Source organism: Balaenoptera borealis, assembly GCF_965194805.1.
Source record: "Balaenoptera borealis genome assembly, chromosome: 9".
Classification (NCBI taxonomy): Eukaryota; Metazoa; Chordata; class Mammalia; order Artiodactyla; family Balaenopteridae; genus Balaenoptera; species Balaenoptera borealis.
Genome location: NC_138873.1, coordinates 95227039 through 95251583, shown reverse-complemented (window position 1 = coordinate 95251583; position 24545 = coordinate 95227039).

Genomic DNA, 24545 nt, shown 5'->3' with positions numbered 1-24545 from the left:
CCCATATGTCTCAATCAGCTGTGGGTCTAGATATGGTCAATCCAGGTGGCATCACAGCCCCTGAACGAATTTTGTAAGAATTCCTCTCTCTTTCACTGTCTTTGTTTCACGGGTTTTGAAAAGTAATTGATTTTTATAATGGGGTTTGGCTGCTTTCCACTGCTGTGTTTATGCCGCTTTACACCCACTTGACTCACTTACAGAGTGATATCAATACATAGGTTTGAAGATTCTTACTAGTCAGATATATTCTTGGGCGGTGAATAGGGGGTGTTGAGTCCAGTTCACTGAGCAAGGAGTAGGTCTTGTCTATTACATATTGGGTTTATGGAACGATATCTGAGCTAATTTGAAACCCTTGTTTTATGCATCACCCCACCTCACCTTTCCCGTTAAGCAGCCATAGTGTGTTTTCTAAACGTGTGACTCTGTTCTGTTTTGTAATGCAGTTCAAGGGTAGCGGTTTTTACATTCCCTCTATAAGTGATATCTCATGATAAGTGTCTTTTTCTGTGTGACTTATTTCACTTAGAATCGTCATAGCTAAATCCACTCATCATGCTGCTACTAGCCTTATGACATTGATTTCATGGCTGAGTGATATTCCATTGTATATAAGGACCACATCTTCTTTATCCATTCTTCTCTTTCCTGGGATATTTAAGGTGTAACGAAGTGGAGGTTTTTGTCAACAGAGTAGCCCAAAACTTTGGGGTGCCTGTGTCTTGCTGATTTTTAGTTTTCCCAATTTATACGCCCATGAGTGGAAGTGCCCTATGCTCTCTAAGCTGAGTTTTTTAGATGTTTCAGGACACACCGTACACTTCTCCAGAGTGGCTGTTGGCAATTTACATCCCGCCCATCAGTGTAGCAAGGCTCCCATTTCTCCATGGCCTGTCCTGCATTTCTGGTTTTGACACTTTATTCAGCATGGCCCTTTTGACCGATGGGAAGCGAGACTTCTTTGTAGCGCTGATTTGCCTTTCCAGGTTGCTTGGTTGGCCAAAAAGGGCGTATGCGTTTTTTCCTGAATATATTCAGGAAAAAACGCATACGCCCTTTTTGGCCAAGGGCATCACTGTCGAGGTTTTGCCGCTTTTCCTGTGCTTTAAAGGCGATTCGAATCTACCTCCTGAAATCTGTTTCCTGCAATTCTGCCTTGCTTTCAAATCCTCTTCGTTGCCTTCCCTCAATATATTTGTGGACGAGAGTTATCATTTGTAAGTCTGCAGGTTTGTGAATTGCAGTGCCCCTGAGCTCCATTATTCAACTCGCTTTCTTGGGAGCTGGCCGCAAAAGCGCAGGATTGCTTCAGGCCGTATTCTGGTTCCTGGCGGCAGGCTGAGCCTGTGGTTAATTCTTCTTCCTGATGGGAAAACAGAGTGACCTGTGCCTGTCCCAACACCTAGAGCTAGTCTCTCATTGGTTGCCCCTCTTCCCGTTCATCCTCAGGACAAATTGCAACCTGTACGGAACAGGAGGATAAAGGTGCTGATTCTCCAAGGAGAGAGATTGCTAGTAAAGCGGCTGGAATGGCGAGCCGGAGCACAAGGAGATGAGAAATGAGGTGCGTTTTAGAAACCTTTCCCGATCACACGGTGTGCCATCTTCGGGGTTTCTCATGCATGTTTTCAATGTAGGACGATGCCCTTGAACCTGGAGATTTGGGACCCATGGGATGGGTACCACGCCGTATTAATTTAAAGGGTCTGCGTTAGCTCACCCAACCTCACCAAACCTCTCAGCCCCAAGAGTGTCCACCCATATGTCTCAATCAGCTGTGGGTCTAGATATGGTCAATCCAGGTGGCATCACAGCCCCTGAACGAATTTTGTAAGAATTTCTCTCTCTTTCACTGTCTTTGTTTCACGGGTTTTGAAAAGTAATTGATTTTTATAATGGGGTTTGGCTGCTTTTCACTGCTGTGTTTATGCCGCTTTACACCCACTTGACTCACTTACAGAGAGATATCAATACATAGGTTTGAAGATTCTTACTAGTCTGATATATTCCTGGGCGGTGAATAGGGGGTGTTGAGTCCAGTTCACTGAGCAAGGAGTAGGTCTTGTCTATTACATATTGGGTTTATGGAACGATATCTGAGCTAATTTGAAACCCTTGTTTTATGCATCACCCCACCTCACCTTTCCCGTTAAGCAGCCATAGTCTGTTTTCTAAACGTGTGATTCCGTTCTGTTTTGTAATTCAGTTCAAGGGTAGCGGTTTTTACATTCCCTCTATAAGTGATATCTCATGATAAGTGTCTTTTTCTGTGGGACTTATTTCACTTAGAATCGTCATACCTAAATCCACTCATCATGCTGCTACTAGCCTTATGACATTGATTTCATGGCTGAGTGATATTCCATTGTATATAAGGACCACATCTTCTTTATCCATTCTTCTCTTTCCTGGGATATTTAAGGTGTAACGAAGTGGAGGTTCTTGTCAACAGAGTAGCCCAAAACTTTGGGGTGCCTGTGTCTTGCTGATTTTTAGTTTTCCCAATTTATACGCCCATGAGTGGAAGTGCCCTATGCTCTCTAAGCTGAGTTTTTTAGATGTTTCAGGACACACCGTACACTTCTCCAGAGTGGCTGTTGGCAATTTACATCCCGCCCATCAGTGTAGCAAGGCTCCCATTTCTCCATGGCCTGTCCTGCATTTCTGGTTTTGACACTTTTTTCAGCATGGCCCTTTTGACCGATGGGAAGCGAGACTTCTTTGTAGCGCTGATTTGCCTTTCCAGGTTGCTTGGTTGGCCAAAAAGGGCGTATGCGTTTTTTCCTGAATATATTCAGGAAAAAACGCATACGCCCTTTTTGGCCAAGGGCATCATTGTCGAGGTTTTGATGCTTTTCCTGTGCTTTAAAGGCGATTCGAATCTACCTCCTGAAATCTGTTTCCTGCAATTCTGCCTTGCTTTCAAATCCTCTTCGTTGCCTTCCCTCAATATATTTGTGGACAAGAGTTATCATTTGTAAGTCTGCAGGTTTGTGAATTGCAGTGCCCCTGAGCTCCATTATTCAACTCGCTTTCTTGGGAGCTGGCCGCAAAAGCGCAGGATTGCTTCAGGCCGTATTCTGGTTCCTGGCGGCAGGCTGAGCCTGTGGTTAATTCTTCTTCCTGATGGGAAAACAGAGTGACCTGTGCCTGTCCCAACACCTAGAGCTAGTCTCTCATTGGTTGCCCCTCTTCCCGTTCATCCTCAGGACAAATTGCAACCTGTACGGAACAGGAGGATAAAGGTGCTGATTCTCCAAGGAGAGAGATTGCTAGTAAAGCGGCTGGAATGGCGAGCCGGAGCACAAGGAGATGAGAAATGAGGTGCGTTTTAGAAACCTTTCCCGATCACACGGTGTGCCATCTTCGGGGTTTCTCATGCATGTTTTCAATGTAGGACGATGCCCTTGAACCTGGAGATTTGGGACCCATGGGATGGGTACCACGCCGTATTAATTTAAAGGGTCTGCGTTAGCTCACCCAACCTCACCAAACCTCTCAGCCCCAAGAGTGTCCACCCATATGTCTCAATCAGCTGTGGGTCTAGATATGGTCAATCCAGGTGGCATCACAGCCCCTGAACGAATTTTGTAAGAATTTCTCTCTCTTTCACTGTCTTTGTTTCACGGGTTTTGAAAAGTAATTGATTTTTATAATGGGGTTTGGCTGCTTTTCACTGCTGTGTTTATGCCGCTTTACACCCACTTGACTCACTTACAGAGAGATATCAATACATAGGTTTGAAGATTCTTACTAGTCTGATATATTCCTGGGCGGTGAATAAGGGGTGTTGAGTCCAGTTCACTGAGCAAGGAGTAGGTCTTGTCTATTACATATTGGGTTTATGGAACGATATCTGAGCTAATTTGAAACCCTTGTTTTATGCATCACCCCACCTCACCTTTCCCGTTAAGCAGCCATAGTCTGTTTTCTAAACGTGTGATTCTGTTCTGTTTTGTAATTCAGTTCAAGGGTAGCGGTTTTTACATTCCCTCTATAAGTGATATCTCATGATAAGTGTCTTTTTCTGTGTGACTTATTTCACTTAGAATCGTCAGAGCTAAATCCACTCATCATGCTGCTACTAGCCTTATGACATTGATTTCATGGCTGAGTGATATTCCATTGTATATAAGGACCACATCTTCTTTATCCATTCTTCTCTTTCCTGGGATATTTAAGGTGTAACGAAGTGGAGGTTCTTGTCAACAGAGTAGCCCAAAACTTTGGGGTGCCTGTGTCTTGCTGATTTTTAGTTTTCCCAATTTATACGCCCATGAGTGGAAGTGCCCTATGCTCTCTAAGCTGAGTTTTTTAGATGTTTCAGGACACACCGTACACTTCTCCAGAGTGGCTGTTGGCAATTTACATCCCGCCCATCAGTGTAGCAAGGCTCCCATTTCTCCATGGCCTGTCCTGCATTTCTGGTTTTGACACTTTTTTCAGCATGGCCCTTTTGACCGATGGGAAGCGAGACTTCTTTGTAGCGCTGATTTGCCTTTCCAGGTTGCTTGGTTGGCCAAAAAGGGCGTATGCGTTTTTTCCTGAATATATTCAGGAAAAAACGCATACGCCCTTTTTGGCCAAGGGCATCATTGTCGAGGTTTTGATGCTTTTCCTGTGCTTTAAAGGCGATTCGAATCTACCTCCTGAAATCTGTTTCCTGCAATTCTGCCTTGCTTTCAAATCCTCTTCGTTGCCTTCCCTCAATATATTTGTGGACAAGAGTTATCATTTGTAAGTCTGCAGGTTTGTGAATTGCAGTGCCCCTGAGCTCCATTATTCAACTCGCTTTCTTGGGAGCTGGCCGCAAAAGCGCAGGATTGCTTCAGGCCGTATTCTGGTTCCTGGCGGCAGGCTGAGCCTGTGGTTAATTCTTCTTCCTGATGGGAAAACAGAGTGACCTGTGCCTGTCCCAACACCTAGAGCTAGTCTCTCATTGGTTGCCCCTCTTCCCGTTCATCCTCAGGACAAATTGCAACCTGTACGGAACAGGAGGATAAAGGTGCTGATTCTCCAAGGAGAGAGATTGCTAGTAAAGCGGCTGGAATGGCGAGCCGGAGCACAAGGAGATGAGAAATGAGGTGCGTTTTAGAAACCTTTCCCGATCACACGGTGTGCCATCTTCGGGGTTTCTCATGCATGTTTTCAATGTAGGACGATGCCCTTGAACCTGGAGATTTGGGACCCATGGGATGGGTACCACGCCGTATTAATTTAAAGGGTCTGCGTTAGCTCACCCAACCTCACCAAACCTCTCAGCCCCAAGAGTGTCCACCCATATGTCTCAATCAGCTGTGGGTCTAGATATGGTCAATCCAGGTGGCATCACAGCCCCTGAACGAATTTTGTAAGAATTTCTCTCTCTTTCACTGTCTTTGTTTCACGGGTTTTGAAAAGTAATTGATTTTTATAATGGGGTTTGGCTGCTTTTCACTGCTGTGTTTATGCCGCTTTACACCCACTTGACTCACTTACAGAGAGATATCAATACATAGGTTTGAAGATTCTTACTAGTCTGATATATTCCTGGGCGGTGAATAGGGGGTGTTGAGTCCAGTTCACTGAGCAAGGAGTAGGTCTTGTCTGTTACATATTGGGTTTATGGAACGACATCTGAGCTAATTTGAAACCCTTGTTTTATGCATCACCCCACCTCACCTTTCCCGTTAAGCAGCCATAGTCTGTTTTCTAAACGTGTGATTCTGTTCTGTTTTGTAATTCAGTTCAAGGGTAGCGGTTTTTACATTCCCTCTATAAGTGATATCTCATGATAAGTGTCTTTTTCTGTGGGACTTATTTCACTTAGAATCGTCATAGCTAAATCCACTCATCATGCTGCTACTAGCCTTATGACATTGATTTCATGGCTGAGTGATATTCCATTGTATATAAGGACCACATCTTCTTTATCCATTCTTCTCTTTCCTGGGATATTTAAGGTGTAACGAAGTGGAGGTTCTTGTCAACAGAGTAGCCCAAAACTTTGGGGTGCCTGTGTCTTGCTGATTTTTAGTTTTCCCAATTTATACGCCCATGAGTGGAAGTGCCCTATGCTCTCTAAGCTGAGTTTTTTAGATGTTTCAGGACACACCGTACACTTCTCCAGAGTGGCTGTTGGCAATTTACATCCCGCCCATCAGTGTAGCAAGGCTCCCATTTCTCCATGGCCTGTCCTGCATTTCTGGTTTTGACACTTTTTTCAGCATGGCCCTTTTGACCGATGGGAAGCGAGACTTCTTTGTAGCGCTGATTTGCCTTTCCAGGTTGCTTGGTTGGCCAAAAAGGGCGTATGCGTTTTTTCCTGAATATATTCAGGAAAAAACGCATACGCCCTTTTTGGCCAAGGGCATCATTGTCGAGGTTTTGATGCTTTTCCTGTGCTTTAAAGGCGATTCGAATGTACCTCCTGAAATCTGTTTCCTGCAATTCTGCCTTGCTTTCAAATCCTCTTCGTTGCCTTCCCTCAATATATTTGTGGACGAGAGTTATCATTTGTAAGTCTGCAGGTTTGTGAATTGCAGTGCCCCTGAGCTCCATTATTCAACTCGCTTTCTTGGGAGCTGGCCGCAAAAGCGCAGGATTGCTTCAGGCCGTATTCTGGTTCCTGGCGGCAGGCTGAGCCTGTGGTTAATTCTTCTTCCTGATGGGAAAACAGAGTGACCTGTGCCTGTCCCAACACCTAGAGCTAGTCTCTCATTGGTTGCCCCTCTTCCCGTTCATCCTCAGGACAAATTGCAACCTGTACGGAACAGGAGGATAAAGGTGCTGATTCTCCAAGGAGAGAGATTGCTAGTAAAGCGGCTGGAATGGCGAGCCGGAGCACAAGGAGATGAGAAATGAGGTGCGTTTTAGAAACCTTTCCCGATCACACGGTGTGCCATCTTCGGGGTTTCTCATGCATGTTTTCAATGTAGGACGATGCCCTTGAACCTGGAGATTTGGGACCCATGGGATGGGTACCACGCCGTATTAATTTAAAGGGTCTGCGTTAGCTCACCCAACCTCACCAAACCTCTCAGCCCCAAGAGTGTCCACCCATATGTCTCAATCAGCTGTGGGTCTAGATATGGTCAATCCAGGTGGCATCACAGCCCCTGAACGAATTTTGTAAGAATTTCTCTCTCTTTCACTGTCTTTGTTTCACGGGTTTTGAAAAGTAATTGATTTTTATAATGGGGTTTAGCTGCTTTTCACTGCTGTGTTTATGCCGCTTTACACCCACTTGACTCACTTACAGAGAGATATCAATACATAGGTTTGAAGATTCTTACTAGTCAGATATATTCTTGGGCGGTGAATAGGGGGTGTTGAGTCCAGTTCACTGAGCAAGGAGTAGGTCTTGTCTATTACATATTGGGTTCATGGAACGGTATCTGAGCTAATTTGAAACCCTTGTTTTATGCATCACCCCACCTCACCTTTCCCGTTAAGCAGCCATAGTGTGTTTTCTAAATGTGTGACTCCGTTCTGTTTTGTAATTCAGTTCAAGGGTAGCGGTTTTTACATTCCCTCTATAAGTGATATCTCATGATAAGTGTCTTTTTCTGTGGGACTTATTTCACTTAGAATCGTCATACCTAAATCCACTCATCATGCTGCTACTAGCCTTATGACATTGATTTCATGGCTGAGTGATATTCCATTGTACATAAGGACCACAACTTCTTTATCCATTCTTCTCTTTCCTCGGATATTTAAGGTGTAACGAAGTGGAGGTTCTTGTCAACAGAGTAGCCCAAAACTTTGGGGTGCCTGTGTCTTGCTGATTTTTAGTTTTCCCAATTTATACGCCCATGAGTGGAAGTGCCCAAGCTCTCTAAGCTGAGTTTTTTAGATGTTTCAGGACACACCGTACACTTCTCCAGAGTGGCTGTTGGCAATTTACGTCCCGCCCTTCAGCGTAGCAAGGCTCCCATTTCTCCATGGCCTGTCCTGCATTTCTGGTTTTGACCCTTTATTCAGCATGACCCTTTTGACCGATGGGAAGCGAGACTTCTTTGTAGCGCTGATTTGCCTTTCCAGGTTGCTTGGTTGGCCAAAAAGGGCGTATGCGTTTTTTCCTGAATATATTCAGGAAAAAACGCATACGCCCTTTTTGGCCAAGGGCATCATTGTCGAGGTTTTGCCGCTTTTCCTGTGCTTTAAAGGCGATTCGAATCTACCTCCTGAAATCTGTTTCCTGCAATTCTGCCTTGCTTTCAAATCCTCTTCGTTGCCTTCCCTCAATATATTTGTGGACGAGAGTTATCATTTGTAAGTCTGCAGGTTTGTGAATTGCAGTGCCCCTGAGCTCCATTATTCAACTCGCTTTCTTGGGAGCTGGCCGCAAAAGCGCAGGATTGCTTCAGGCCGTATTCTGGTTCCTGGCGGCAGGCTGAGCCTGTGGTTAATTCTTCTTCCTGATGGGAAAACAGAGTGACCTGTGCCTGTCCCAACACCTAGAGCTAGTCTCTCATTGGTTGCCCCTCTTCCCGTTCATCCTCAGGACAAATTGCAACCTGTACGGAACAGGAGGATAAAGGTGCTGATTCTCCAAGGAGAGAGATTGCTAGTAAAGCGGCTGGAATGGCGAACCGGAGCACAAGGAGATGAGAAATGAGGTGCGTTTTAGAAACCTTTCCCGATCACACGGTGTGCCATCTTCGGGGTTTCTCATGCATGTTTTCAATGTAGGACGATGCCCTTGAACCTGGAGATTTGGGACCCATGGGATGGGTACCACGCCGTATTAATTTAAAGGGTCTGCGTTAGCTCACCCAACCTCACCAAACCTCTCAGCCCCAAGAGTGTCCACCCATATGTCTCAATCAGCTGTGGGTCTAGATATGGTCAATCCAGGTGGCATCACAGCCCCTGAACGAATTTTGTAAGAATTTCTCTCTCTTTCACTGTCTTTGTTTCACGGGTTTTGAAAAGTAATTGATTTTTATAATGGGGTTTAGCTGCTTTTCACTGCTGTGTTTATGCCGCTTTACACCCACTTGACTCACTTACAGAGAGATATCAATACATAGGTTTGAAGATTCTTACTAGTGAGATATATTCTTGGGCGGTGAATAGGGGGTGTTGAGTCCAGTTCACTGAGCAAGGAGTAGGTCTTGTCTATTACATATTGGGTTTATGGAACGGTATCTGAGCTAATTTGAAACCCTTGATTTATGCATCACCCCACCTCACCTTTCCCGTTAAGCAGCCATAGTGTGTTTTCTAAACGTGTGACTCTGTTCTATTTTGTAATGCAGTTCAAGGGTAGCGGTTTTTACATTCCCTCTATAAGTGATATCTTATGATAAGTGTCTTTTTCTGTGTGATTTATTTCACTTAGAATCGTCATACCTAAATCCACTCATCATGCTGCTACTAGCCTTATGACATTGATTTCATGGCTGAGTGATATTCCATTGTATATAAGGACCACATCTTCTTTATCCATTCTTCTCTTTCCTGGGATATTTAAGGTGTAACGAAGTGGAGGTTCTTGTCAACAGAGTAGCCCAAAACTTTGGGGTGCCTGTGTCTTGCTGATTTTTAGTTTTCCCAATTTATACGCCCATGAGTGGAAGTGCCCTATGCTCTCTAAGCTGAGTTTTTTAGATGTTTCAGGACACACCGTACACTTCTCCAGAGTGGCTGTTGGCAATTTACATCCCGCCCATCAGTGTAGCAAGGCTCCCATTTCTCCATGGCCTGTCCTGCATTTCTGGTTTTGACACTTTTTTCAGCATGGCCCTTTTGACCGATGGGAAGCGAGACTTCTTTGTAGCGCTGATTTGCCTTTCCAGGTTGCTTGGTTGGCCAAAAAGGGCGTATGCGTTTTTTCCTGAATATATTCAGGAAAAAACGCATACGCCCTTTTTGGCCAAGGGCATCATTGTCGAGGTTTTGATGCTTTTCCTGTGCTTTAAAGGCGATTCGAATCTACCTCCTGAAATCTGTTTCCTGCAATTCTGCCTTGCTTTCAAATCCTCTTCGTTGCCTTCCCTCAATATATTTGTGGACAAGAGTTATCATTTCTAAGTCTGCAGGTTTGTGAATTGCAGTGCCCCTGAGCTCCATTATTCAACTCGCTTTCTTGGGAGCTGGCCGCAAAAGCGCAGGATTGCTTCAGGCCGTATTCTGGTTCCTGGCGGCAGGCTGAGCCTGTGGTTAATTCTTCTTCCTGATGGGAAAACAGAGTGACCTGTGCCTGTCCCAACACCTAGAGCTAGTCTCTCATTGGTTGCCCCTCTTCCCGTTCATCCTCAGGACAAATTGCAACCTGTACGGAACAGGAGGATAAAGGTGCTGATTCTCCAAGGAGAGAGATTGCTAGTAAAGCGGCTGGAATGGCGAGCCGGAGCACAAGGAGATGAGAAATGAGGTGCGTTTTAGAAACCTTTCCCGATCACACGGTGTGCCATCTTCGGGGTTTCTCATGCATGTTTTCAATGTAGGACGATGCCCTTGAACCTGGAGATTTGGGACCCATGGGATGGGTACCACGCCGTATTAATTTAAAGGGTCTGCGTTAGCTCACCCAACCTCACCAAACCTCTCAGCCCCAAGAGTGTCCACCCATATGTCTCAATCAGCTGTGGGTCTAGATATGGTCAATCCAGGTGGCATCACAGCCCCTGAACGAATTTTGTAAGAATTTCTCTCTCTTTCACTGTCTTTGTTTCACGGGTTTTGAAAAGTAATTGATTTTTATAATGGGGTTTGGCTGCTTTTCACTGCTGTGTTTATGCCGCTTTACACCCACTTGACTCACTTACAGAGAGATATCAATACATAGGTTTGAAGATTCTTACTAGTCTGATATATTCCTGGGCGGTGAATAGGGGGTGTTGAGTCCAGTTCACTGAGCAAGGAGTAGGTCTTGTCTGTTACATATTGGGTTTATGGAACGATATCTGAGCTAATTTGAAACCCTTGTTTTATGCATCACCCCACCTCACCTTTCCCGTTAAGCAGCCATAGTCTGTTTTCTAAACGTGTGATTCTGTTCTGTTTTGTAATTCAGTTCAAGGGTAGCGGTTTTTACATTCCCTCTATAAGTGATATCTCATGATAAGTGTCTTTTTCTGTGTGACTTATTTCACTTAGAATCGTCAGAGCTAAATCCACTCATCATGCTGCTACTAGCCTTATGACATTGATTTCATGGCTGAGTGATATTCCATTGTATATAAGGACCACATCTTCTTTATCCATTCTTCTCTTTCCTGGGATATTTAAGGTGTAACGAAGTGGAGGTTCTTGTCAACAGAGTAGCCCAAAACTTTGGGGTGCCTGTGTCTTGCTGATTTTTAGTTTTCCCAATTTATACGCCCATGAGTGGAAGTGCCCTATGCTCTCTAAGCTGAGTTTTTTAGATGTTTCAGGACACACCGTACACTTCTCCAGAGTGGCTGTTGGCAATTTACATCCCGCCCATCAGTGTAGCAAGGCTCCCATTTCTCCATGGCCTGTCCTGCATTTCTGGTTTTGACACTTTTTTCAGCATGGCCCTTTTGACCGATGGGAAGCGAGACTTCTTTGTAGCGCTGATTTGCCTTTCCAGGTTGCTTGGTTGGCCAAAAAGGGCGTATGCGTTTTTTCCTGAATATATTCAGGAAAAAACGCATACGCCCTTTTTGGCCAAGGGCATCATTGTCGAGGTTTTGATGCTTTTCCTGTGCTTTAAAGGCGATTCGAATCTACCTCCTGAAATCTGTTTCCTGCAATTCTGCCTTGCTTTCAAATCCTCTTCGTTGCCTTCCCTCAATATATTTGTGGACAAGAGTTATCATTTGTAAGTCTGCAGGTTTGTGAATTGCAGTGCCCCTGAGCTCCATTATTCAACTCGCTTTCTTGGGAGCTGGCCGCAAAAGCGCAGGATTGCTTCAGGCCGTATTCTGGTTCCTGGCGGCAGGCTGAGCCTGTGGTTAATTCTTCTTCCTGATGGGAAAACAGAGTGACCTGTGCCTGTCCCAACACCTAGAGCTAGTCTCTCATTGGTTGCCCCTCTTCCCGTTCATCCTCAGGACAAATTGCAACCTGTACGGAACAGGAGGATAAAGGTGCTGATTCTCCAAGGAGAGAGATTGCTAGTAAAGCGGCTGGAATGGCGAGCCGGAGCACAAGGAGATGAGAAATGAGGTGCGTTTTAGAAACCTTTCCCGATCACACGGTGTGCCATCTTCGGGGTTTCTCATGCATGTTTTCAATGTAGGACGATGCCCTTGAACCTGGAGATTTGGGACCCATGGGATGGGTACCACGCCGTATTACTTTAAAGGGTCTGCGTTAGCTCACCCAACCTCACCAAACCTCTCAGCCCCAAGAGTGTCCACCCATATGTCTCAATCAGCTGTGGGTCTAGATATGGTCAATCCAGGTGGCATCACAGCCCCTGAACGAATTTTGTAAGAATTTCTCTCTCTTTCACTGTCTTTGTTTCACGGGTTTTGAAAAGTAATTGATTTTTATAATGGGGTTTGGCTGCTTTTCACTGCTGTGTTTATGCCGCTTTACACCCACTTGACTCACTTACAGAGAGATATCAATACATAGGTTTGAAGATTCTTACTAGTCTGATATATTCCTGGGCGGTGAATAGGGGGTGTTGAGTCCAGTTCACTGAGCAAGGAGTAGGTCTTGTCTATTACATATTGGGTTTATGGAACGATATCTGAGCTAATTTGAAACCCTTGTTTTATGCATCACCCCACCTCACCTTTCCCGTTAAGCAGCCATAGTCTGTTTTCTAAACGTGTGATTCTGTTCTGTTTTGTAATTCAGTTCAAGGGTAGCGGTTTTTACATTCCCTCTATAAGTGATATCTCATGATAAGTGTCTTTTTCTGTGTGACTTATTTCACTTAGAATCGTCATACCTAAATCCACTCATCATGCTGCTACTAGCCTTATGACATTGATTTCATGGCTGAGTGATATTCCATTGTATATAAGGACCACATCTTCTTTATCCATTCTTCTCTTTCCTGGGATATTTAAGGTGTAACGAAGTGGAGGTTCTTGTCAACAGAGTAGCCCAAAACTTTGGGGTGCCTGTGTCTTGCTGATTTTTAGTTTTCCCAATTTATACGCCCATGAGTGGAAGTGCCCTATGCTCTCTAAGCTGAGTTTTTTAGATGTTTCAGGACACACCGTACACTTCTCCAGAGTGGCTGTTGGCAATTTACATCCCGCCCATCAGTGTAGCAAGGCTCCCATTTCTCCATGGCCTGTCCTGCATTTCTGGTTTTGACACTTTTTTCAGCATGGCCCTTTTGACCGATGGGAAGCGAGACTTCTTTGTAGCGCTGATTTGCCTTTCCAGGTTGCTTGGTTGGCCAAAAAGGGCGTATGCGTTTTTTCCTGAATATATTCAGGAAAAAACGCATACGCCCTTTTTGGCCAAGGGCATCATTGTCGAGGTTTTGATGCTTTTCCTGTGCTTTAAAGGCGATTCGAATCTACCTCCTGAAATCTGTTTCCTGCAATTCTGCCTTGCTTTCAAATCCTCTTCGTTGCCTTCCCTCAATATATTTGTGGACAAGAGTTATCATTTGTAAGTCTGCAGGTTTGTGAATTGCAGTGCCCCTGAGCTCCATTATTCAACTCGCTTTCTTGGGAGCTGGCCGCAAAAGCGCAGGATTGCTTCAGGCCGTATTCTGGTTCCTGGCGGCAGGCTGAGCCTGTGGTTAATTCTTCTTCCTGATGGGAAAACAGAGTGACCTGTGCCTGTCCCAACACCTAGAGCTAGTCTCTCATTGGTTGCCCCTCTTCCCGTTCATCCTCAGGACAAATTGCAACCTGTACGGAACAGGAGGATAAAGGTGCTGATTCTCCAAGGAGAGAGATTGCTAGTAAAGCGGCTGGAATGGCGAGCCAGAGCACAAGGAGATGAGAAATGAGGTGCGTTTTAGAAACCTTTCCCGATCACACGGTGTGCCATCTTCGGGGTTTCTCATGCATGTTTTCAATGTAGGACGATGCCCTTGAACCTGGAGATTTGGGACCCATGGGATGGGTACCACGCCGTATTAATTTAAAGGGTCTGCGTTAGCTCACCCAACCTCACCAAACCTCTCAGCCCCAAGAGTGTCCACCCATATGTCTCAATCAGCTGTGGGTCTAGATATGGTCAATCCAGGTGGCATCACAGCCCCTGAACGAATTTTGTAAGAATTTCTCTCTCTTTCACTGTCTTTGTTTCACGGGTTTTGAAAAGTAATTGATTTTTATAATGGGGTTTGGCTGCTTTTCACTGCTGTGTTTATGCCGCTTTACACCCACTTGACTCACTTACAGAGAGATATCAATACATAGGTTTGAAGATTCTTACTAGTCTGATATATTCCTGGGCGGTGAATAGGGGGTGTTGAGTCCAGTTCACTGAGCAAGGAGTAGGTCTTGTCTGTTACATATTGGGTTTATGGAACGACATCTGAGCTAATTTGAAACCCTTGTTTTATGCATCACCCCACCTCACCTTTCCCGTTAAGCAGCCATAGTCTGTTTTCTAAACGTGTGATTCTGTTCTGTTTTGTAATTCAGTTCAAGGGTAGCGGTTTTTACATTCCCTCTATAAGTGATATCTCATGATAAGTGTCTTTTTCTGTGGGACTTATTTCACTTAGAATCGTCATAGCTAAATCCACTCATCATGCTGCTACTAGCCTTATGACATTGATTTCATGGCTGAGTGATATTCCATTGTATATAAGGACCACATCTTCTTTATCCATTCTTCTCTTTCCTGGGATATTTAAGGTGTAACGAAGTGGAGGTTCTTGTCAACAGAGTAGCCCAAAACTTTGGGGTGCCTGTGTCTTGCTGATTTTTAGTTTTCCCAATTTATACGCCCATGAGTGGAAGTGCCCTATGCTCTCTAAGCTGAGTTTTTTAGATGTTTCAGGACACACCGTACACTTCTCCAGAGTGGCTGTTGGCAATTTACATCCCGCCCATCAGTGTAGCAAGGCTCCCATTTCTCCATGGCCTGTCCTGCATTTCTGGTTTTGACACTTTTTTCAGCATGGCCCTTTTGACCGATGGGAAGCGAGACTTCTTTGTAGCGCTGATTTGCCTTTCCAGGTTGCTTGGTTGGCCAAAAAGGGCGTATGCGTTTTTTCCTGAATATATTCAGGAAAAAACGCATACGCCCTTTTTGGCCAAGGGCATCATTGTCGAGGTTTTGATGCTTTTCCTGTGCTTTAAAGGCGATTCGAATCTACCTCCTGAAATCTGTTTCCTGCAATTCTGCCTTGCTTTCAAATCCTCTTCGTTGCCTTCCCTCAATATATTTGTGGACGAGAGTTATCATTTGTAAGTCTGCAGGTTTGTGAATTGCAGTGCCCCTGAGCTCCATTATTCAACTCGCTTTCTTGGGAGCTGGCCGCAAAAGCGCAGGATTGCTTCAGGCCGTATTCTGGTTCCTGGCGGCAGGCTGAGCCTGTGGTTAATTCTTCTTCCTGATGGGAAAACAGAGTGACCTGTGCCTGTCCCAACACCTAGAGCTAGTCTCTCATTGGTTGCCCCTCTTCCCGTTCATCCTCAGGACAAATTGCAACCTGTACGGAACAGGAGGATAAAGGTGCTGATTCTCCAAGGAGAGAGATTGCTAGTAAAGCGGCTGGAATGGCGAGCCGGAGCACAAGGAGATGAGAAATGAGGTGCGTTTTAGAAACCTTTCCCGATCACACGGTGTGCCATCTTCGGGGTTTCTCATGCATGTTTTCAATGTAGGACGATGCCCTTGAACCTGGAGATTTGGGACCCATGGGATGGGTACCACGCCGTATTAATTTAAAGGGTCTGCGTTAGCTCACCCAACCTCACCAAACCTCTCAGCCCCAAGAGTGTCCACCCATATGTCTCAATCAGCTGTGGGTCTAGATATGGTCAATCCAGGTGGCATCACAGCCCCTGAACGAATTTTGTAAGAATTTCTCTCTCTTTCACTGTCTTTGTTTCACGGGTTTTGAAAAGTAATTGATTTTTATAATGGGGTTTAGCTGCTTTTCACTGCTGTGTTTATGCCGCTTTACACCCACTTGACTCACTTACAGAGAGATATCAATACATAGGTTTGAAGATTCTTACTAGTCAGATATATTCTTGGGCGGTGAATAGGGGGTGTTGAGTCCAGTTCACTGAGCAAGGAGTAGGTCTTGTCTATTACATATTGGGTTCATGGAACGGTATCTGAGCTAATTTGAAACCCTTGTTTTATGCATCACCCCACCTCACCTTTCCCGTTAAGCAGCCATAGTGTGTTTTCTAAATGTGTGACTCCGTTCTGTTTTGTAATTCAGTTCAAGGGTAGCGGTTTTTACATTCCCTCTATAAGTGATATCTCATGATAAGTGTCTTTTTCTGTGGGACTTATTTCACTTAGAATCGTCATACCTAAATCCACTCATCATGCTGCTACTAGCCTTATGACATTGATTTCATGGCTGAGTGATATTCCATTGTATATAAGGACCACATCTTCTTTATCCATTCTTCTCTTTCCTGGGATATTTAAGGTGTAACGAAGTGGAGGTTCTTGTCAACAGAGTAGCCCAAAACTTTGGGGTGCCTGTGTCTTGCTGATTTTTAGTTTTCCCAATTTATACGCCCATGAGTGGAAGTGCCCTATGCTCTCTAAGCTGAGTTTTTTAGATGTTTCAGGACACACCGTACACTTCTCCAGAGTGGCTGTTGGCAATTTACATCCCGCCCATCAGTGTAGCAAGGCTCCCATTTCTCCATGGCCTGTCCTGCATTTCTGGTTTTGACACTTTTTTCAGCATGGCCCTTTTGACCGATGGGAAGCGAGACTTCTTTGTAGCGCTGATTTGCCTTTCCAGGTTGCTTGGTTGGCCAAAAAGGGCGTATGCGTTTTTTCCTGAATATATTCAGGAAAAAACGCATACGCCCTTTTTGGCCAAGGGCATCATTGTCGAGGTTTTGATGCTTTTCCTGTGCTTTAAAGGCGATTCGAATCTACCTCCTGAAATCTGTTTCCTGCAATTCTGCCTTGCTTTCAAATCCTCTTCGTTGCCTTCCCTCAATATATTTGTGGACGAGAGTTATCATTTGTAAGTCTGCAGGTTTGTGAATTGCAGTGCCCCTGAGCTCCATTATTCAACTCGCTTTCTTGGGAGCTGGCCGCAAAAGCGCAGGATTGCTTCAGGCCGTATTCTGGTTCCTGGCGGCAGGCTGAGCCTGTGGTTAATTCTTCTTCCTGATGGGAAAACAGAGTGACCTGTGCCTGTCCCAACACCTAGAGCTAGTCTCTCATTGGTTGCCCCTCTTCCCGTTCATCCTCAGGACAAATTGCAACCTGTACGGAACAGGAGGATAAAGGTGCTGATTCTCCAAGGAGAGAGATTGCTAGTAAAGCGGCTGGAATGGCGAGCCGGAGCACAAGGAGATGAGAAATGAGGTGCGTTTTAGAAACCTTTCCCGATCACACGGTGTGCCATCTTCGGGGTTTCTCATGCATGTTTTCAATGTAGGACGATGCCCTTGAACCTGGAGATTTGGGACCCATGGGATGGGTACCACGCCGTATTAATTTAAAGGGTCTGCGTTAGCTCACCCAACCTCACCAAACCTCTCAGCCCCAAGAGTGTCCACCCATATGTCTCAATCAGCTGTGGGTCTAGATATGGTCAATCCAGGTGGCATCACAGCCCCTGAACGAATTTTGTAAGAATTTCTCTCTCTTTCACTGTCTTTGTTTCACGGGTTTTGAAAAGTAATTGATTTTTATAATGGGGTTTAGCTGCTTTTCACTGCTGTGTTTATGCCGCTTTACACCCACTTGACTCACTTACAGAGAGATATCAATACATAGGTTTGAAGATTCTTACTAGTCAGATATATTCTTGGGCGGTGAATAGGGGGTGTTGAGTCCAGTTCACTGAGCAAGGAGTAGGTCTTGTCTATTACATATTGGGTTCATGGAACGGTATCTGAGCTAATTTGAAACCCTTGTTTTATGCATCACCCCACCTCACCTTTCCCGTTAAGCAGCCATAGTGTGTTTTCTAAATGTGTGACTCCGTTCTGTTTTGTAATTCAGTTCAAGGGTAGCGGTTTTTACATTCCCTCTATAAGTGATATCTCATGATAAGTGTCTTTTTCTGTGGGACTTATTTCACTTAGAATCGTCATACCTAAATCCACTCATCATGCTGCTACTAGCCTTATGACATTGATTTCATGGCTGAGTGATATTCCATTGTATATAAGGACCACATCTTCTTTATCCATTCTTCTCTTTCCTGGGATATTTAAGGTGTAACGAAGTGGAGGTTCTTGTCAACAGAGTAGCCCAAAACTTTGGGGTGCCTGTGTCTTGCTGATTTTTAGTTTTCCCAATTTATACGCCCATGAGTGGAAGTGCCCTATGCTCTCTAAGCTGAGTTTTTTAGATGTTTCAGGACACACCGTACACTTCTCCAGAGTGGCTGTTGGCAATTTACATCCCGCCCATCAGTGTAGCAAGGCTCCCATTTCTCCATGGCCTGTCCTGCATTTCTGGTTTTGACACTTTTTTCAGCATGGCCCTTTTGACCGATGGGAAGCGAGACTTCTTTGTAGCGCTGATTTGCCTTTCCAGGTTGCTTGGTTGGCCAAAAAGGGCGTATGCGTTTTTTCCTGAATATATTCAGGAAAAAACGCATACGCCCTTTTTGGCCAAGGGCATCATTGTCGAGGTTTTGATGCTTTTCCTGTGCTTTAAAGGCGATTCGAATGTACCTCCTGAAATCTGTTTCCTGCAATTCTGCCTTGCTTTCAAATCCTCTTCGTTGCCTTCCCTCAATATATTTGTGGACGAGAGTTATCATTTGTAAGTCTGCAGGTTTGTGAATTGCAGTGCCCCTGAGCTCCATTATTCAACTCGCTTTCTTGGGAGCTGGCCGCAAAAGCGCAGGATTGCTTCAGGCCGTATTCTGGTTCCTGGCGGCAGGCTGAGCCTGTGGTTAATTCTTCTTCCTGATGGGAAAACAGAGTGACCTGTGCCTGTCCCAACACCTAGAGCTAGTCTCTCATTGGTTGCCCCTCTTCCCGTTCATCCTCAGGACAAATTGCAACCTGTACGGAACAGGAGGATAAAGGTGCTGATTCTCCAAGGAGAGAGATTGCTAGTAAAGCGGCTGGAATGGCGAGCCGGAGCACAAGGAGATGAGAAATGAGGTGCGTTTTAGAAACCTTTCCCGATCACACGGTGTGCCATCTTCGGGGTTTCTCATGCATGTTTTCAATGTAGGACGATGCCCTTGAACCTGGAGATTTGGGACCCATGGGATGGGTACCACGCCGTATTAATTTAAAGGGTCTGCGTTAGCTCACCCAACCTCACCAAACCTCTCAGCCCCAAGAGTGTCCACCCATATGTCTCAATCAGCTGTGGGTCTAGATATGGTCAATCCAGGTGGCATCACAGCCCCTGAACGAATTTTGTAAGAATTTCTCTCTCTTTCACTGTCTTTGTTTCACGGGTTTTGAAAAGTAATTGATTTTTATAATGGGGTTTAGCTGCTTTTCACTGCTGTGTTTATGCCGCTTTACACCCACTTGACTCACTTACAGAGAGATATCAATACATAGGTTTGAAGATTCTTACTAGTCAGATATATTCTTGGGCGGTGAATAGGGGGTGTTGAGTCCAGTTCACTGAGCAAGGAGTAGGTCTTGTCTATTACATATTGGGTTCATGGAACGGTATCTGAGCTAATTTGAAACCCTTGTTTTATGCATCACCCCACCTCACCTTTCCCGTTAAGCAGCCATAGTGTGTTTTCTAAATGTGTGACTCCGTTCTGTTTTGTAATTCAGTTCAAGGGTAGCGGTTTTTACATTCCCTCTATAAGTGATATCTCATGATAAGGGTCTTTTTCTGTGGGACTTATTTCACTTAGAATCGTCATACCTAAATCCACTCATCATGCTGCTACTAGCCTTATGACATTGATTTCATGGCTGAGTGATATTCCATTGTACATAAGGACCACAACTTCTTTATCCATTCTTCTCTTTCCTCGGATATTTAAGGTGTAACGAAGTGGAGGTTCTTGTCAACAGAGTAGCCCAAAACTTTGGGGTGCCTGTGTCTTGCTGATTTTTAGTTTTCCCAATTTATACGCCCATGAGTGGAAGTGCCCAAGCTCTCTAAGCTGAGTTTTTTAGATGTTTCAGGACACACCGTACACTTCTCCAGAGTGGCTGTTGGCAATTTACGTCCCGCCCTTCAGCGTAGCAAGGCTCCCATTTCTCCATGGCCTGTCCTGCATTTCTGGTTTTGACCCTTTATTCAGCATGACCCTTTTGACCGATGGGAAGCGAGACTTCTTTGTAGCGCTGATTTGCCTTTCCAGGTTGCTTGGTTGGCCAAAAAGGGCGTATGCGTTTTTTCCTGAATATATTCAGGAAAAAACGCATACGCCCTTTTTGGCCAAGGGCATCATTGTCGAGGTTTTGCCGCTTTTCCTGTGCTTTAAAGGCGATTCGAATCTACCTCCTGAAATCTGTTTCCTGCAATTCTGCCTTGCTTTCAAATCCTCTTCGTTGCCTTCCCTCAATATATTTGTGGACGAGAGTTATCATTTGTAAGTCTGCAGGTTTGTGAATTGCAGTGCCCCTGAGCTCCATTATTCAACTCGCTTTCTTGGGAGCTGGCCGCAAAAGCGCAGGATTGCTTCAGGCCGTATTCTGGTTCCTGGCGGCAGGCTGAGCCTGTGGTTAATTCTTCTTCCTGATGGGAAAACAGAGTGACCTGTGCCTGTCCCAACACCTAGAGCTAGTCTCTCATTGGTTGCCCCTCTTCCCGTTCATCCTCAGGACAAATTGCAACCTGTACGGAACAGGAGGATAAAGGTGCTGATTCTCCAAGGAGAGAGATTGCTAGTAAAGCGGCTGGAATGGCGAACCGGAGCACAAGGAGATGAGAAATGAGGTGCGTTTTAGAAACCTTTCCCGATCACACGGTGTGCCATCTTCGGGGTTTCTCATGCATGTTTTCAATGTAGGACGATGCCCTTGAACCTGGAGATTTGGGACCCATGGGATGGGTACCACGCCGTATTAATTTAAAGGGTCTGCGTTAGCTCACCCAACCTCACCAAACCTCTCAGCCCCAAGAGTGTCCACCCATATGTCTCAATCAGCTGTGGGTCTAGATATGGTCAATCCAGGTGGCATCACAGCCCCTGAACGAATTTTGTAAGAATTTCTCTCTCTTTCACTGTCTTTGTTTCACGGGTTTTGAAAAGTAATTGATTTTTATAATGGGGTTTAGCTGCTTTTCACTGCTGTGTTTATGCCGCTTTACACCCACTTGACTCACTTACAGAGAGATATCAATACATAGGTTTGAAGATTCTTACTAGTGAGATATATTCTTGGGCGGTGAATAGGGGGTGTTGAGTCCAGTTCACTGAGCAAGGAGTAGGTCTTGTCTATTACATATTGGGTTTATGGAACGGTATCTGAGCTAATTTGAAACCCTTGATTTATGCATCACCCCACCTCACCTTTCCCGTTAAGCAGCCATAGTGTGTTTTCTAAACGTGTGACTCTGTTCTATTTTGTAATGCAGTTCAAGGGTAGCGGTTTTTACATTCCCTCTATAAGTGATATCTTATGATAAGTGTCTTTTTCTGTGTGATTTATTTCACTTAGAATCGTCATACCTAAATCCACTCATCATGCTGCTACTAGCCTTATGACATTGATTTCATGGCTGAGTGATATTCCATTGTACATAAGGACCACAACTTCTTTATCCATTCTTCTCTTTCCTCGGATATTTAAGGTGTAACGAAGTGGAGGTTTTTGTCAACAGAGTAGCCCAAAATTTGGGGTGCCTGTGTCTTGCTGATTTTTAGTTTTCCCAATTTATACGCCCATGAGTGGAAGTGCCCAAGCTCTCTAAGCTGAGTTTTTTAGATGTTTCAGGACACACCGTACACTTCTCCAGAGTGGCTGTTGGCAATTTACGTCCCGCCCATCAGCGTAGCAAGGCTCCCATTTCTCCATGGCCTGTCCTGCATTTCTGGTTTTGACACTTTATTCAGCATGGCCCTTTTGACCAATGGGAAGCGAGACTTCTTTGTAGCGCTGATTTGCCTTTCCAGGTTGCTTGGTTGGCCAAAAAGGGCGTATGCGATTTTTCCTGAATATATTCAGGAAAAAACGCATACGCTCTTTTTGGCCAAGTGCATCACTGTCGAGGTTTTGCCGCTTTTCCTGTGCTTTAAAGGCGATTCGAATATACCTCCTGAAATCTGTTTCCTGCAATTCTGCCTTGCTTTCAAATCCTCTTCGTTGCCTTCCCTCAATATATTTGTGGACAAGAGTTATCATTTCTAAGTCTGCAGGTTTGTGAATTGCAGTGCCCCTGAGCTCCATTATTCAACTCGCTTTCTTGGGAGCTGGCCGCAAAAGCGCAGGATTGCTTCAGGCCGTATTCTGGTTCCTGGCGGCAGGCTGAGCCTGTGGTTAATTCTTCTTCCTGATGGGAAAACAGAGTGACCTGTGCCTGTCCCAACACCTAGAGCTAGTCTCTCATTGGTTGCCCCTCTTCCCGTTCATCCTCAGGACAAATTGCAACCTGTACGGAACAGGAGGATAAAGGTGCTGATTCTCCAAGGAGAGAGATTGCTAGTAAAGCGGCTGGAATGGCGAGCTGGAGCACAAGGAGATGAGAAATGAGGTGCGTTTTAGAAACCTTTCCCGATCACACGGTGTGCCATCTTCGGGGTTTCTCATGCATGTTTTCAATGTAGGACGATGCCCTTGAACCTGGAGATTTGGGACCCATGGGATGGGTACCACGCCGTATTAATTTAAAGGGTCTGCGTTAGCTCACCCAACCTCACCAAACCTCTCAGCCCCAAGAGTGTCCACCCATATGTCTCAATCAGCTGTGGGTCTAGATATGGTCAATCCAGGTGGCATCACAGCCCCTGAACGAATTTTGTAAGAATTTCTCTCTCTTTCACTGTCTTTGTTTCACGGGTTTTGAAAAGTAATTGATTTTTATAATGGGGTTTAGCTGCTTTTCACTGCTGTGTTTATGCCGCTTTACACCCACTTGACTCACTTACAGAGAGATATCAATACATAGGTTTGAAGATTCTTACTAGTCAGATATATTCTTGGGCGGTGAATAGGGGGTGTTGAGTCCAGTTCACTGAGCAAGGAGTAGGTCTTGTCTATTACATATTGGGTTCATGGAACGGTATCTGAGCTAATTTGAAACCCTTGTTTTATGCATCACCCCACCTCACCTTTCCCGTTAAGCAGCCATAGTGTGTTTTCTAAATGTGTGACTCCGTTCTGTTTTGTAATTCAGTTCAAGGGTAGCGGTTTTTACATTCCCTCTATAAGTGATATCTCATGATAAGGGTCTTTTTCTGTGGGACTTATTTCACTTAGAATCGTCATACCTAAATCCACTCATCATGCTGCTACTAGCCTTATGACATTGATTTCATGGCTGAGTGATATTCCATTGTACATAAGGACCACAACTTCTTTATCCATTCTTCTCTTTCCTCGGATATTTAAGGTGTAACGAAGTGGAGGTTCTTGTCAACAGAGTAGCCCAAAACTTTGGGGTGCCTGTGTCTTGCTGATTTTTAGTTTTCCCAATTTATACGCCCATGAGTGGAAGTGCCCAAGCTCTCTAAGCTGAGTTTTTTAGATGTTTCAGGACACACCGTACACTTCTCCAGAGTGGCTGTTGGCAATTTACGTCCCGCCCTTCAGCGTAGCAAGGCTCCCATTTCTCCATGGCCTGTCCTGCATTTCTGGTTTTGACCCTTTATTCAGCATGACCCTTTTGACCGATGGGAAGCGAGACTTCTTTGTAGCGCTGATTTGCCTTTCCAGGTTGCTTGGTTGGCCAAAAAGGGCGTATGCGTTTTTTCCTGAATATATTCAGGAAAAAACGCATACGCCCTTTTTGGCCAAGGGCATCATTGTCGAGGTTTTGCCGCTTTTCCTGTGCTTTAAAGGCGATTCGAATCTACCTCCTGAAATCTGTTTCCTGCAATTCTGCCTTGCTTTCAAATCCTCTTCGTTGCCTTCCCTCAATATATTTGTGGACGAGAGTTATCATTTCTAAGTCTGCAGGTTTGTGAATTGCAGTGCCCCTGAGCTCCATTATTCAACTCGCTTTCTTGGGAGCTGGCCGCAAAAGCGCAGGATTGCTTCAGGCCGTATTCTGGTTCCTGGCGGCAGGCTGAGCCTGTGGTTAATTCTTCTTCCTGATGGGAAAACAGAGTGACCTGTGCCTGTCCCAACACCTAGAGCTAGTCTCTCATTGGTTGCCCCTCTTCCCGTTCATCCTCAGGACAAATTGCAACCTGTACGGAACAGGAGGATAAAGGTGCTGATTCTCCAAGGAGAGAGATTGCTAGTAAAGCGGCTGGAATGGCGAACCGGAGCACAAGGAGATGAGAAATGAGGTGCGTTTTAGAAACCTTTCCCGATCACACGGTGTGCCATCTTCGGGGTTTCTCATGCATGTTTTCAATGTAGGACGATGCCCTTGAACCTGGAGATTTGGGA